Genomic DNA, 15988 nt, shown 5'->3' with positions numbered 1-15988 from the left:
AATTAATTATAACTACTTCACTTGGCAGATGTAGTGCAATTCCAAAATATAGAGTCTCGTTTAATGTATGACTATCTTTTCATGTTTCTCTCTTCATTCTTCATTCTTCGGATTGATACCCTACTAGTTGGTGTCTGGGTTTTTTGTGCCTAGCCGGTCTATTCTTGTCATAGTAGTTTAAGTTTCTTAGACTTTCATTTGAATAATTTCTTACTTCGTTGAAGATTCCATACTTTTTTTTTATTTATTTTATCTAGGAGTCTTACATCGTTCGTTTCTCTGTATATTAGCTTTTTAGATAGGTATGTGGGGATGTTCATAGCCTATTATAGCCTATAGCTGTATTATAATGTGGTTTTGAGCAACGTGGATCTTATTTCTGTTGGTTTTACAGGTTTGGCCACGAGCTAATGATCCTTATGTTACGGCTGTGATCATAATGCTGTTTGCCATTCTTATCTTCTTTTTCAGGGTTAACTTGCTATTTCTTCCTATAAGAGATCGTAGCTCACTTCTTAATATCTTGTTCTTAATCATAGCGCTGTTTAAGAGCGCAGTGTAAGACCAATAGTGACATATGCCTCAGAAACAAAACCCGACACAGCCACAACGCAAAGGCATAGGCATAATAGAAACAGCAGAGATAAAAATACTGAGAAGAATTACTGAAAATACGCTGAGAGATCGAAAGAGAAGTGAAGACATTAGAAGAAAATGTAACGTAAGGTGTATAAATGAATGGACACGAAATAGAAAAAAGAATGGAATAACCACATAAGCAAAATGGAGGAGACCCTTGTCGTGAAAATAGTAAGAGATAAGTTACCAATCGGCAGATAAGTATCGGACGACAGCGCAAAAGATGGAGTGACAACTTTCAATAAAGGTATTAATCAGCCAATAAACAAGCAGAATTGCTTATAAAGAGAAAGAAGAAGAAGAAGAAGAAAAAGACTTACTTTATGTTACTTTTTAAATATAGTATAGTCGGCCTGAATAAACGGCAAGTTTTTCTTAGCATATCCAGGCACTGTTGTTTTCTGGATCATATTGTGGATGTCTTGCAGTACTCATAATTATTTCTTGAGCTCCCCTTATTACTCTAAAAAAAATTACGTGATTACGTATCATATATGAAATAAGATACACAATAAAAAAATTGTCATATTGATCGCTAATCTTAATAGAAACTATCTTTTCATGTTTCTCTCTTCATTCTTCATTCTTCGGATTGATACCCTACTAGTTGGTGTCTGGGTTTTTTGTGCCTAGCCGGTCTATTCTTGTCATAGTAGTTTAAGTTTCTTAGACTTTCATTTGAATAATTTCTTACTTCGTTGAAGATTCCATACTTTTTTTTTATTTATTTTATCTAGGAGTCTTACATCGTTCGTTTCTCTGTATATTAGCTTTTTAGATAGGTATGTGGGGATGTTCATAGTCTATTATAGCCTATAGCTGTATTATAATGTGGTTTTGAGCAACGTGGATCTTATTTCTGTTGGTTTTACAGGTTTGGCCACGAGCTAATGATCCTTATGTTACGGCTGTGATCATAATGCTGTTTGCCATTCTTATCTTCTTTTTCAGGGTTAACTTGCTATTTCTTCCTATAAGAGATCGTAGCTCACTTCTTAATATCTTGTTCTTAATCATAGCGCTGTTTACATGTCATGTGCATGCCACTCTTTTATTCATTAGCACTTCTAAATATTTTGCTTGCTTGGATCTTTATCTACGTGTTAAACATCCTTTTTCTTTTTTGTAACATGACTGCTTGTGACTTCTCTGAGTTTATTGCGGTTTTCAATTGAATGCGCCAATCTTCCAAGTGATTTAGTGTATCTTGGAGACATCTTCTTGCTAGGTTTGGATCCAGACTTCTCCCTGCTATTGCCATGTCATCGGCATATAGACTGAGCATGGTTCGCTGGGTGGTTGTGGTGTCTGCGATATATATGTTATACAGAAAGGGTGACAGTACTTTTTTTGCGGCACCCAACCTCACTTATTCCGACTTCAGACAGGACGTGTCCCATTGAACCCTGAACTTTCTATTGGCTAGGTGCGACGAGAGAAGGCATACTAGCACTGTATCCAAGTTGGCTCATTTTGTAAATAAGTCTTTGTGCCACACTTTTTTAAATACCTTAGTGATGTATTATCTTCTATATCGTTTATCGACTGGTATGTTTATTTGCTGGGATACTGCCTCATATTCTGTATTCAAAAACATCTCTTGTATTTAAATGCATTTTTTACAATTTTCCTGTCGTTACTTCCGATATTAATTTATTCATGGAATGAATTCGAGTTGTAATATTTTGAGCAACGTGACCTTTGACTTGAGCAACCATCAACTCTATAAGATTAAACTCGCAATGATGTGCTGTAAGCGAAGTAGTTCAATACCTCGTTTTTTTTTTATATATTTGTTTATGGATGTTGGTATATTTAATAATTTTGCTTTTGGCATTGTCAGGGTATCGTTAAAGTTTAGTCACTTAAAAATTAATCATGTTTCATTTTTTTTTTCATTGCGTAGTTATCAACCGTTTAAGTAATCTGGAGTAGTAACTTGTATTGTCCATCACAATAACTAAATGTATAGGCATGTATAGGTAGAAATGCAATTATTTGTTACAAATATTCTTCAAACACACCTCCGTTCATTTCTTTGTGATAATGTCAGGTTCTCTTTGATTGGTTGATTCAAACAAATATCTTCCACGAGAAATTCATTTACACTACCAATAGGAAATATTGCCATTGTAGGGCAAGCACAGGTATGCATAGCAAATTAGTTTTTTTTCTGAGAATTTACTTACTTTACAACTCCGCCTTTAGTTTTGTTGGGTGGATCAAGTAGCTCGACAGAATTGTTGCCGGTCCCAAGCCCGGATAAAGGAGGAGGAGTCTACAGCCAGGTTAGCACCCTAATAACAGACTTTAAAACCATACAGCTCATAGAAACAGGAATATGCATCGAAACAGGAATAATTTCATTACGATGACTAACGCGAGAAAGAGGACAACGAATTTATGGAAAACGAGAAATACACTTCGACTCGGTACTTGGAACATAAAGTCTCTAGAAAAAGCTTGTAGAAAAAAATATAGACATATGTGTACTACAAAAAACGAAGAAAAAAAGAAAGGGTCAAATTATACTAGATGACTATCTGATGATTTACAGTGATGTTGCTGAAGAAACCAGAGCCAAAGAAGGAGTCGCCCTGTTAGTACACAGACAATTTTTACACCAAGTAAAACAATGTAAATATACGTCTGAAAGAATAGTAATTGTAAAAGTTAAACTGAATGTTAAACTTCTGAATGTGATAGCAATCTATGCACCAGAGAACAACAGAGATACCACCACAAGAGAAAACTTCTACGAATGCCTTCAGACTGTAATAAACGAGACCCAAAATGATGAATATATAATCATTATGGGTGATTTTAACGCATGTGTTGGCAATTACATATATAGTTTTAGGAATAAAACAGCGATATGACGAAAATATCAGAAATGAACACGGAGACCTTCTGACAGGCCTCTGCAGCATAAACGAGATACGTATTAATAATACATTTTTCTCTCACAAAGAACAATATAAATTAACTTTTGAAAACAGTAGAGCACAAAGATCTATGATAGACTATTCTGTCGAATACAGAGTTATAGCCCTCTTAAATCTTGGATTTAAGAGCATTAACATCAGCAGAAATAGGAAGCGATCATAAATAGGTATTGTGCAAAATCCGAATGAAAACAGATATATGTGATAACAAAACACCAGAATACACCACAAAGATAAACGTCGAAAGCTTACAGGATGACTCCACAATATACCTATTCCAAAAAAGAATAACCAAAAAAAGCAGTAACACATATATCACAGAAAGTGATGGAGGAGAAGAAAGCTGGGCAAAAATTAAGTCTAATATCTCTCGGCCAAGGAAGTTCTTGGTGAAAGAAATAAAAATAAAAATAAATCGTTACCAAGCCGAAAAACTTCATGGTTTTGTACAAAGGTGAAGGAAAAATGTAAAGAAAAGAAAAAAGCATACCTGAAATACATGTCAACCAAAACACAAGAGGCATACCATAATTACATTAACCATTACCATACTTGACTGAAGTGTGTGCGACCGGAGTTATCCAAACTTCTCGTAAGCGGCCTTCAGTTTTATTTGCGTTTGGGTGAACGTCTTGTTTCATCCTTACCACATAAAATCATCATAGTACAAACCTCCTCGTTGGTAGAGCTGGGAATCCATATTCATTGGATCAGAAATACTAGCACTTTTTAGAGCAAGTTCTCTGATTCGGCGAATAGTGATTGCTAATTGTACAGGGTGTATCCGATTGGTAGTATGCGCCATATTCGAGCTTTGGCCTATCCCTTTGGGATCCAAAGTCAGCGCACCAGTGCAGTTACTAACCAATCGGATTTTTCGAACTCCTTTAAGACTGTACACCCTTAAAGTTTCCTGGAAGTATTAGTTTTTAGAGTAACGTAGATCCCAAATTATCTATGGCGCTTCATAAGAGGTCAAAAAAAGGAAGGAAAGGAACTAATAGTAAGAACCAAAACACATAGAAAAGGATACGTGGATTGACTACCTAAAAAAGCTCTATGCAGAGAAAGAACAAACGACGCTAGAACCGAAAACACCAGAAATGACCACACATGAAGAACTTAATAAAAATGTACAGGAAGTTCGGAAAATACTTGAAAACCTGAAGAACAGAAAAGCAGCAGGTAAAGACGGGATACCAAACGAATTACTGAACTACTGTGGAGCAGCAATGACAGAACAATTAACAACATTAATTAATAAAATTATAAAACACAATAAAATACCGGAAAAATTCTGCTATTCAAAAAAGGAGAAAAAACATCCAGAAAACTACAGAGGTATAAACTTGTTAAATAGGTACTACGCTAAAACTTACAACTAAAATTTTAAGTGCTAATAAATCAGAGGATAACTTTAGCAGATGAACAACAGGGTTTTCGTAGTGGAAGATCGTGTATAGATGCAATCATTGTTACAAAGCAAATTACTGAGTAATAGACCATCATTTCTGTGCCTGATTGACCTAAAACAAGCGTTTAACAGAGAAGACTCAAATATGTAATCCATCTTCTGTAAATAGAAAAGTTCCCCTAAATATTTTAAAAACTATCGAAAACATCTATCAAAACAACAAAATTAAAGTCAACAAAATGGATGAAATTATCAAAAGCGTTAACAAAGGAAGAGGATACAGAATGGGAAACAAAAAATAAAAATACTCTGTTACGCAGACGACGCAGCTTGATAGCCTAAGATGAAGATAGTCTACAAGGACTAGTCCACAGATTTAACATAAGAGCAAAATAATTTAATAGGACAATCTCATCTCAGAAAACTAAAACAATAGTAGTCAGCAAAGAACCAACCAGGTATAAAATATAAATTGATGGCATCAGTACTGAACAAGTAATGGAAATAAAATACCTGGGAATTACACTGTCTAGCTATGAAGATCTAGTCAAAGAGGTGAGAGATCAAGTACAAAAAGCAAATACACTGGCAGGATGCCTTAATAACACTATATGGCGAAACAAACACATTAAAACTGAGATAAAATCAAGAATTTATAAAGCCAGTGTAAGACCAATAGTGACATATGCCTCAGAAACAAAACCCGACACAGCCACAACGCAAAGGCATAGGCATAATAGAAACAGCAGAGATGAAAATACTGAGAAGAATTACTGAAAATACGCTGAGAGATCGAAAGAGAAGTGAAGACATTAGAAGAAAATGTAACGTACGGTGTATAAATGAATGGACACGAAATAGAAAAAAGAATGGAATAACCACATAAGCAAAATGGAGGAGACCCTTGTCGTGAAAATAGTAAGAGATAAGTTACCAATCGGCAGATAAGTATCGGACGACAGCGCAAAAGATGGAGTGACAACTTTCAATAAAGGTATTAATCAGCCAATAAACAAGCAGAATTGCTTATAAAGAGAAAGAAGAAGAAGAAGAAGAAAAAGACTTACTTTATGTTACTTTTTAAATATAGTATAGTCGGCCTGAATAAACGGCAAGTTTTTCTTAGCATATCCAGGCACTGTTGTTTTCTGGATCATATTGTGGATGTCTTGCAGTACTCATAATTATTTCTTGAGCTCCCCTTATTACTCTAAAAAAAATTACGTGATTACGTATCATATATGAAATAAGATACACAATAAAAAAATTGTCATATTGATCGCTAATCTTAATAGAAAAGACTATAACGAGGATAATTTTTAATGAAATTGTTGGTATGAAGAAGCATGTCATATCATGTATCATAAACTAATAAAAGAAAAATATTAATGGACAAAATGAAGGTAAATAAAATGTTCACAAAATTTATTTATTTTGTAGGGTAGGTATCGTGAATAAATGATTGCAGAAAATCCTATTTTGATTTAATGAGTCGTTGTTTTTTTAGGACAAGTAAAATACCAAACTACTTAAATTTGTTAAGCCTATGATTAGATCTAATAAAATCAGCCGTGTCATTATAAAATGATAATAAAAACCTGCTACACGTTTATGATCTAGTTAATACGGTTTGATTCTTTTTAACACCAGCAATGATAATTTATACTCGCATATTATACAATAAAAGAACCTCGAACTTTATTGACCTTGGCCTTGCTTAATACTCATTCACTTTCTGGTAATAGCCAATCTTTTGTATAATGTATGTAGATTAACACATCAGAATGTACAGCTATCTTGTTATCTGGTTTGATAAAATTTATGTTAATTTAGTTGGTGATTAAAAGTCTATATAAAAATATAAACACATGAGAAATCCTGTAAAGTTAGGTTAATATTTGGTGTCTACTTAATTCTTGCAAAATTTGATAATTGTAGCTTAACTAGTAAATGTTGAGGATGATTAAAACATATTGAGGATTGTTAAAAAACATAAAATGGGTTTACAACTAGGAAATAGGCTGTAAAACGTGGAGATAGAAGTAATATAGGGAATTCGTAGATCTACTCCAGATTATTATGAAATCTACAATACATTATCCACTATACAGGGTGTCCAGAAACTCTCCTGACAAATGAAGACCGGAGTTTGACGATGAGCGCAATAATGTAATAACAGCAAAAAATTGAAGCCTACAGAAAAATGTTTACTAGATGAACTAGAGCAACTGCAGAGAATTACCAGACAAAGAGAAGAGAAGAAAATATGATACACAAAAGAAACAATGAAACTACTTAAATAAGTACCTTAAATATATAGAAAACCTTAACCAAGAGAAAACATTTAGAATATTGTATAAGATAGTTAACATCAACAGAAAAAAATTCAAGGCAACCACAAACCAATGCAGAAAACCGACCGGTGACCATTAACAAAAAGGAGAGATGTATTGAATCAATGGATCGAATATTTTAACACCGGGCACTTAATATAGAGAAGGAAAAAAACTTGGAAGACGAAAGAGATGAGATAAGTCGGGTAGACTAAGAGGTAAGAGATACCACCAAAGATTCTTAAAGTTAAAGAGGCAGTTAAAAACTAGCCAGAAACAAAATACCCAGAATAGATAATCTCCCAGTTAAACTATACAAAGAAGGGGTTACGATACCATAATGGCAGTACAACCGCTCATAAAAAATATGGACACAGGAAGCCCTCCCCAGTAATTGGAATACTTTGCATCATCATATAACGGGGGTCCTACGGCGATTGCCGCTTCCCGCATTTCAGCCTCCATCTTTTCCTATCTCTCCAATCTCCCTCTTCTAAGCCTCTAGATTGCATTGTTTTTGTAATTTCTCTTCTCCAGGAATTTGGTGGTCTTCCCCTTTTCCTTCTTTCTGGCGGAACATACATTAAGGCTTTCTTTGGCCACCGCTCCTCCTCCATTCTCATCACGTGACCATACCATTGTAATTGCCTTCCTTGTATTCTATCTGAAAGAGTATCTCTAATCCCTGTACGGTTTCGTATTTCCTCATTCCTGATTCTTTCCATTCTCGATACTCGACATGACCTTCTAAGATAATCCATTTCCACAACGTCTACTTTATCTCGTTCATTCTTTGTCATCGTCCAACATTCGGCACCATATGTGGTAATTGGTTCTACAATTGCTCTGTATACGCGAAGTTTGGTATGCATCTTTATTTTATTAGACCACAGTAATGAATTCAGTATTCGGATGCATTTTTTCCCTTGGGTTATTCGGTTTTGTACATCTATCTTAACTCTGCCATCTGCTGATATGATGCTTCCTAGATATTTATACTGGTTGCAGCCTTTTATGACTGCGTTTTCAAGCCTCAGATCTGTGGTATTTCCTCCAATTTTTAAATATTCTGTTTTGCTTATGTTTACAGTAAGCCCCCATTTGGCATATTCCTCAAATAATTTTCGATTCATATAATTTATATCTTCCTCATCGGTTGCAACCACCACCTGATCATCTGCAAACAACAATGTATACAGAGTTTCTTGTCCCACTTCGATGCCCATAAATCTACATTTATTTCTCCAATTCCTCAATGCTTCTTGGACGTATATTTTAAAGAGTGTCGGTGACAATCAGCATCCTTGCTTTAGGCCTTTAGTGACTTTAAATTCATTTGAGGTTCTGGTTCCAATTTTTACACAACTAACTGCATTTTCGTACAATTTATATATCGCTCGGATATACGTCGAATCCAATCCGGACCTTTTGAGGACCTCAAACATTTTCTTTAACGGGACACTATCATATGCTTTCTCAAGGTCTATAAATACCAAATGGGCCTCTCTACTTCTTTCGACACGCTTTTTAATTATTTGTCGTAGGATAAATATATTATCAAGGCAGGATCTCCCGGTACGAAAGCCGCTTTGTTCTTCAATATCTTGTATCTGTCTTTCAACCCTCTTCTTTAATATTCTGCCGTACACCCGGCTCACAGAGCTCGTCATACTAATACCTCTATAATTGGAACAGTCTCTTTTATTCCCTCTCTTATATATGGAGCTTATATAAGATTTATTCCAATCTTTAGGAATTTCCTGGTCTCCACACATACATTTATTGAAAAGGTCTACTATTAATTCTAAAAGTGCAGTCGGCCCATATTTAACCAGCTCTATGGGAATGTCTCCAGGCCCTGCGGCTTTTCCGTTTTTAACCTCGTTTAAGGTCTCCGTCAATTCAGATAATGTTATTATAGGGATTTCCTGCCTTTCGTCTCTGTTGTCTATTAATTCCCTTATCTTTTCCCATCTGTACTCTACTCTATCCTCTTTCAGCAGTTTCGTATAATATTCTTCCCATTCATTTAACTTTATGAGAGAAATGTTGTCTTCATTTTTCTCATTTTTCCTAAACTGTTTTAATGTTTTCCAAGCTTGCGCCACTTTTGTTCCACCCATAAATCTGTCCAGTTCATCACACTTAGCCTCCCAGTTTATATTTTTCGCCTTATCCACGTCTTTTTTAACTTCTCTATTCCATTCAGCGTATATTTCTCTGTCTTGAGGATCTTTGGATTGAAGCCATATGTGATATGCTTGTTTTTTCTTGAGAACTTTCTCTTCTAGTTCCGTTGACAACCATTCAGGTTTTCCTTTTTTCCGATTTTCAACTTTTCCCAGTGCTTCATTTGCCGCTTCCGCGGCAAATGAAGCACTGGGAATTTGCCGCGGAATACTTTGCACCATACGCAAAAAATGAGATAGATAGATAGGTATTTCGCAGTGAATATCAGGTACAGAACTGGTCCGAAAACACTGCCTTGAGGGACTACTTGCAGGTAGGACCTTAGTATTTAGAAGTAATTGTTAGGAATGGATTTTTTGATTTTGTATAAAAACTATGTCTTAGAAGATTCCGAAGTAATTTTTCAAATGATTGGCGTATTTGTTGGTAAAGCCCGTGAATTTGTTCAGTGGTAGCGTATTGTGGCCAAAAGCAAAACTGGTGATGAGGTATTATTTGTTTTTCAATTAGTCAATTGTCATAAAAGAGGAAAATGGCCTGATTTTTACGGCGTTATACAGTTGTATAAAATAAAGTGGTGCTTTTTCTTGGTAATTCCTTTAAGATTATTACGGTAATTAGATCATACTTTGAATACTTTTTAGGGTTTAATTCAGTATAAATAATATTATTAACTTAGTTCAATTTAAATTTTTTTAGAGAAGTTTTATGTTGATTCTACTAACTCTGGGAGATTCTAGATAAATCTGAATTTCATTATCTATATGAATAGGTTTATTTACAGGAAAAGGCTGAAAACCCGTTTTAAAATATTCAGCAAAAATTTCGGCTTTCTCTTTATTGCTTTTTGCCTATGCGCCATCTTCAGTGCGGATTGGAGTGTTGGAGAATTGAGGACGTTTTGTTTGCCTGGTTGCTTTCCAGAGTGAATACTTAGCAGCTTCTGTAGCCGAAAGATGTCTGAGATAAGAATATATAATATTGTTGTGGTTGTGTGGTTATTTAATAATGCTTTTAACTGTGCTGTAGCTCTATTCAGATTGGTCTTTTCTTGTGGTGGTCAGCTGCCATTTGTACAATCAATAATTCCCTGAATTGTTTCCAGTTACTGGATTTAGTTAATGTAGCAGATGGTGTTCTGTAAAGGATTTCTGAACTTACGTCGATTAAAACAGGGGAACGGTCAGAAGACTGATCATAACAAGAAGAAGTCATCAAGTGGTTGTTCGGTAACCAATTCAACTAAATGAACCTCAACTAAACCTATGATTCCCAAGTATTTGACATCTTCATCTTGAGGTAAATTGTGGTTGTTTAATTGTACTGATAAATTGTACTGATTGTTTAATTGGCAGCTGGATTAGATGAAATACCAGTAGAACTGTTAAAACTAGTGGAAGAGAATAACTTGGAAGTATTGACAGATTTATTCAACACGGTGTACGATAGGGGAATAATACCACAAGAGTGGCTGAAGTTAGCATTTATAACCATCCCTAAAAAACAAGCGGCAAAAGAGTACTCTGATTGTCGAACACTGAGCCTCATGAGTCATACTTTAAAAGTACTGCTAAAAGTAATACATAAGAGAATATACGAAAGGCTAGAGGAGGATATTAGCGAGACGCAGTTCGGGTTACGAAATGGAATGGGTACTCGAGAAGGACTATTTGCCCTCAACATATTGATTCAGCGATGTCGGGATGTAAACGTTGATCTACACTTGTGCTTTGTTGATTACGAAAAAGCTTTCGATAAAGTGAGACATAAAAACTAATATCAATACTTATGAACAAGCGCACTGACAGTAAAATTATAAATTTAGTGCAAACATTATATTGGAACCAAAGTGCCATAGTTCAAATTGATGGGCAGCACTCAGAAGAAATGAAGATCTGTAGAGGAGTTAGAAAGAAATGTGTTTTATCGCCACTTTTGTTTAACTTATATTCAGAAGAATTTTTCCAAAATACGCTTCAATAATATCAAAGCGGGAGTTACCGTTAACAGAAAATTAATTAACAACTTACGATATGCAGACGACACTGTGATCATAGCAACGAGTATAGAAGATCTACAACATCTTATCGAAAGCTTAAGTGTGAATAGTGCTGAGACGGGAATGACTATAACCGCTAAAAAAACGAAGTACATGCTAATTACAAAAAGACCACAAAATATACATCACCTATTGACAATCAATGGTAACGTGATAGAACAAGTAGAAAAATATCAGTACTTGGTAACTTTGATCAATGAAACCAATAATGCAGAAATAAACAGCCGAATAGAGATTGCCAGATCAGCATTTATACGAATGAAGCCACTCCTTACGTGCAAAAATTTAAATTTGGAGATCAGACTACGTACCATTCGCTGTTATATATTTTCAATATTATTATATGGAGCTGAGACTTGGACATTAAAATAATGCAATTTAAAAAGAATCGAGGCTTTCGAACTCTGGTTATACTGCAGAGTCTTAAAAATATCATGGACTGATAGAATTACAAATAAAGAAGTACTGGAGAGGGTTGATAAAGAAACAGAACTAATCACCACTATACAAACCAGAAAACTGGAATCCCTAGGCCACTTGATGAGGGGACCCAAATATGAAATTTTGAGACTGCTCATATATGGAAAGATTGAAGGAAGATCTGTTGGCCGAAGGCAGAACTCATGGTTGAAGAATCTACGTGATTGGTATCAATGCAGATCGATTGATTTGTTTAGAGCAGCAAGCTCAAAAATAAAAATAGCCATTATTATTGCCAACCTCTGTAGGGAGACGGCACTCTAAGAAGAAGAAAAGAAGAATTGTACTGAGGGACAAGTTTCTTCATGGAGTGTGAATGTTACATGGGTGAACTTTAGTTTTTCTGCCTCCATGCGCCATTTCGACATCCATTTCTAAATTTTGTTAAGACAGTTTGTAGTTGCCTTGATGCCATTTTTGGGTTTTCATGTGAGGATAGAACAGGTGTATTGTCTACAAACGTAGCTACTGTAACTTTTGGAGTAGTACGGAAATCATTGGTATACAGCAGATATAGGAAGCGTTTAAATACGCTGACTTGTAATACTCTTGATTCGATGGAACTTAAGGGAGAATATTCATTGTTTTATCTGACAAGGAAGCATCTATTGGTTAGGTAGGATTTTAGTAGCAGGAAATGAGGGTATAGGAATAGCTTCTTAATTTTGTAGCAGAGACCAGTATGTCAGACCTTGTCAAATGCTTTTGACATATCAATGAAGCAATCAGAACAGTATCGTTTTTGTTGGAAGTCATCATGAATCTTTTTTTTCGATTCTATATACTTGCTCTATGGTACCATGCTTGTTTCAAAACCCAAATTGATAGTCTGGAGTTAAATGCATAATTTCTGCTATAGATTTCGACCGATAGGAGGTAACCGCTTCTAATTTTTTGCCTGGTTTAGGAATTATTATTGATATCTGGAGTTAAATGCATAACTTCTGCTATAGATTTCGACCGATAGGAGGTAACCGGTTCTAATTTTTTGCCTGGTTTAGGAATTATTATTATTTGTGCTACTTGCATTACAACATTGAATATATATGTCATTTATTTAAAGCATTTTTGTGCAGATTCCTGTAGATACCTGTAGATACCTGTGATAAGATCATATAATAAGGGCTTTTTTAAAGATCAATTCAATTTTTTTTTTGGTAACTTAATTTGGAATGGTGCTTTTAGTGTTTTTTCTTTATCTTTTGAGTATTGCTCTGGATCGTATGAATGGAATAAATTTTTTAGTGGTTCAGTAAAGATTTCTATTTTTCTTGGTAATTTCTTGTGCACGATTTTCCATTTCTGATTGGTGGATTAAACTGTAGTGGGTGTTAAAGCATTTTTGTGGCATAATCTGAAGTTTCGTCGGGGTTAAAGATTCTAGATAATTCTGAATATTTTCGTTTTTATAGTTAGACAGTGCTTATTTTAACTCTATAGTTGCTCTGTTATATTTGTGTCTATTTTCTGTAGATCTGTTTTTCATACATTGTTTCTTAGTTTTCCCCTAATTTGTATTTTCTATATTGTATTATTTTTATAGAAAAGATAACAGCTAAAATGATTTCGACCAAAACTAGTAATAAGACGGTTATTCATTTTAATATCGTCCTGTATTGGATCTAAATATTTTTTAGCAAAAAATATGTACATTCTAAGATATTTTAAATACGTTATTAAAATTAGCACATACAACGATGAGATATAAATATGAGATAAATAGTAATGTAATTGCCACAACATTCAACTTATAAATCGCTGATTTGATAAACATAAATTACATAATATAGCTCAAGTTCAATTTAGACTTCAAAATACTTTAATTAAAAGAATAAGTGTAATTTAGAAATGGTATTATTACATGCGATCATTTAGTGACTTCATAAAATAATGTCGATGTCATCGACCTTAACAATAGCAGAATACTCGTTATTATATATGTTATTCTATACAAAAATTAACTTTTTAAATTATTAGTACAAAGCGACTAACTTAAATTATAATAAATGCCATTAAAAGGTTTCTTTTATACTAGAAATACTTCGCTCTGATTAGTAAACAGCAGTAAGTGGACCATTCTAATAATTAAAAATTAATTTCTATGGGTTATCCATATGGTTTTGTTCCTAATTTCTATAAAAAGTCAGCGTCGTTCACTTTCTACCTTACTGTCGCTTATTCAGTGAAAGGTACCTAGATACCTAGATCACTCCAAAAAGTTGTTTCACTTTCAAATAAGAATTTTATAAATATGACTGACAAGGAACGTAGGTATACAGGGGCTCTGTATGTAAAAAGTAAAAAGACGAAATATGTTACGTGTTTTACTAATTGAATTGTTAAAAGTATTGTGTTGTTCAAAATATGTTGTATTGTAATAACTCAATTAAGGACTCAATTAAGGACTCAATTTAAGGAAGAAGTTGAATAAAGACTGGTTCGAGTTTGGAGCTAAGCTTCAGGCTATCAGCGGGGTAACTGCTGGCGGATAGTGAATGATCTTAAGATATGAAGGTCAGCTGCGAATATATCGAATAAGGAGTCTTCAATCAAACAGTATAGTTGCTATTTTTTAGAAAAGCCGACCTTAAAAATGTTACAGAAACACAGAGAAAGTGTCGTGACATGGCGAGTATTGTCGCCATTAAGTAAGCATAGCCTTATCAAATATCACGACCCTGGGAGGACGGCTATAGAAGTCTATAACCTATTCTTGGAAGATGCATAAAGAATAGAAAGGCTTTAATTCCTAAAAATAATACAGCTTTGGAAAGGTATACGGTATCTATCTAAAACAAAATAAGCTATGCTTACAAAAAATCCTGTCCGATAAGGGAAGTCGTAAAATGAACTCTTGGTGGTGGACTGAACTGAAACATCTTAGGAAGACCACAAGAACAGCTTTTAATAGAGAAAAATGTCCTTAAATCGAAGAGGATTGGGATTCTTATCAATCAAACCTCAGCGAGTTTAAGAAAGTTTGCTGACAAAAAATAACTGCTTGTAGAGCTTACTTTGAGGAAATTAAAGATTTTCCGCAGGCTTTCAGCCCACAAAAAGTGCTCTCAAAGACCAACATCATTTTGTGAAAGTATATTAATATTAGTATTTATATATATATATATATATATATATATATATATATATATATATATATATATATATATATATAAATACTAAGAAGACAGAGATGGTCCTCTTCACCAGAAAAAGAAGGATCACGGGCTTAATACCGCCAAGGATTTTAAACTGCAGTCCAAACTTTTCTAAAGAGGAGAAATACCTTGGTATAACTATTGACAGGAAGATAACATGCAACTCCCACTTAGATGGTAGAGCATAAAGAGCCTATATTGCCTACGAACAGTGTCGACGAACGGTCGGACGCACCTGGGGACTTTTGCCCAGGGTGATTGCCTGGATTTACACTTAGGGTGTCATTAGGCCAATGCTAAATTACAGAGCTATTACTGGGGTATTAAAAGTGCTACTTGCAACAGCGATCAACAGACCATATTCGGCGAATAGCTGACCTTAATATGTCAGGTGTAATTAAATCAATACGAACTCATGCAATAAAGTTGCTCATTAGCATTACCTCACTAGACATATATGTCAAAGAAGTAGCGCTGGTGATAATGATGAGATTGCGCTCAGCGGGTGCAAACATTGATGTAACAATGGGAAAATTAAGATGTCGTCTATGGTGGGGAGAGCTTCATGCGCCACAGGCAGGCAGGCAGCGACTAAATTAAACCTGTTTGTTTTTGACAAACCCTAGACAATTAAAACAACACAGCATAAGGAGTCAAACGTGGCAAATGCCTACTGCATATCCACCGATGGCTTTAAAATGTAAAAAGGCTCAGGATGCAAGATATGCTCCAAATAACTGAACCTAATAATAAAGTGGCGCAAAAATACCAGC

The sequence above is a fragment of the Diabrotica undecimpunctata genome, chromosome 6, assembly GCF_040954645.1.
Source record: "Diabrotica undecimpunctata isolate CICGRU chromosome 6, icDiaUnde3, whole genome shotgun sequence".
Lineage (NCBI taxonomy): Eukaryota > Metazoa > Arthropoda > Insecta > Coleoptera > Chrysomelidae > Diabrotica > Diabrotica undecimpunctata.
This window is presented reverse-complemented; position numbering follows the sequence as displayed.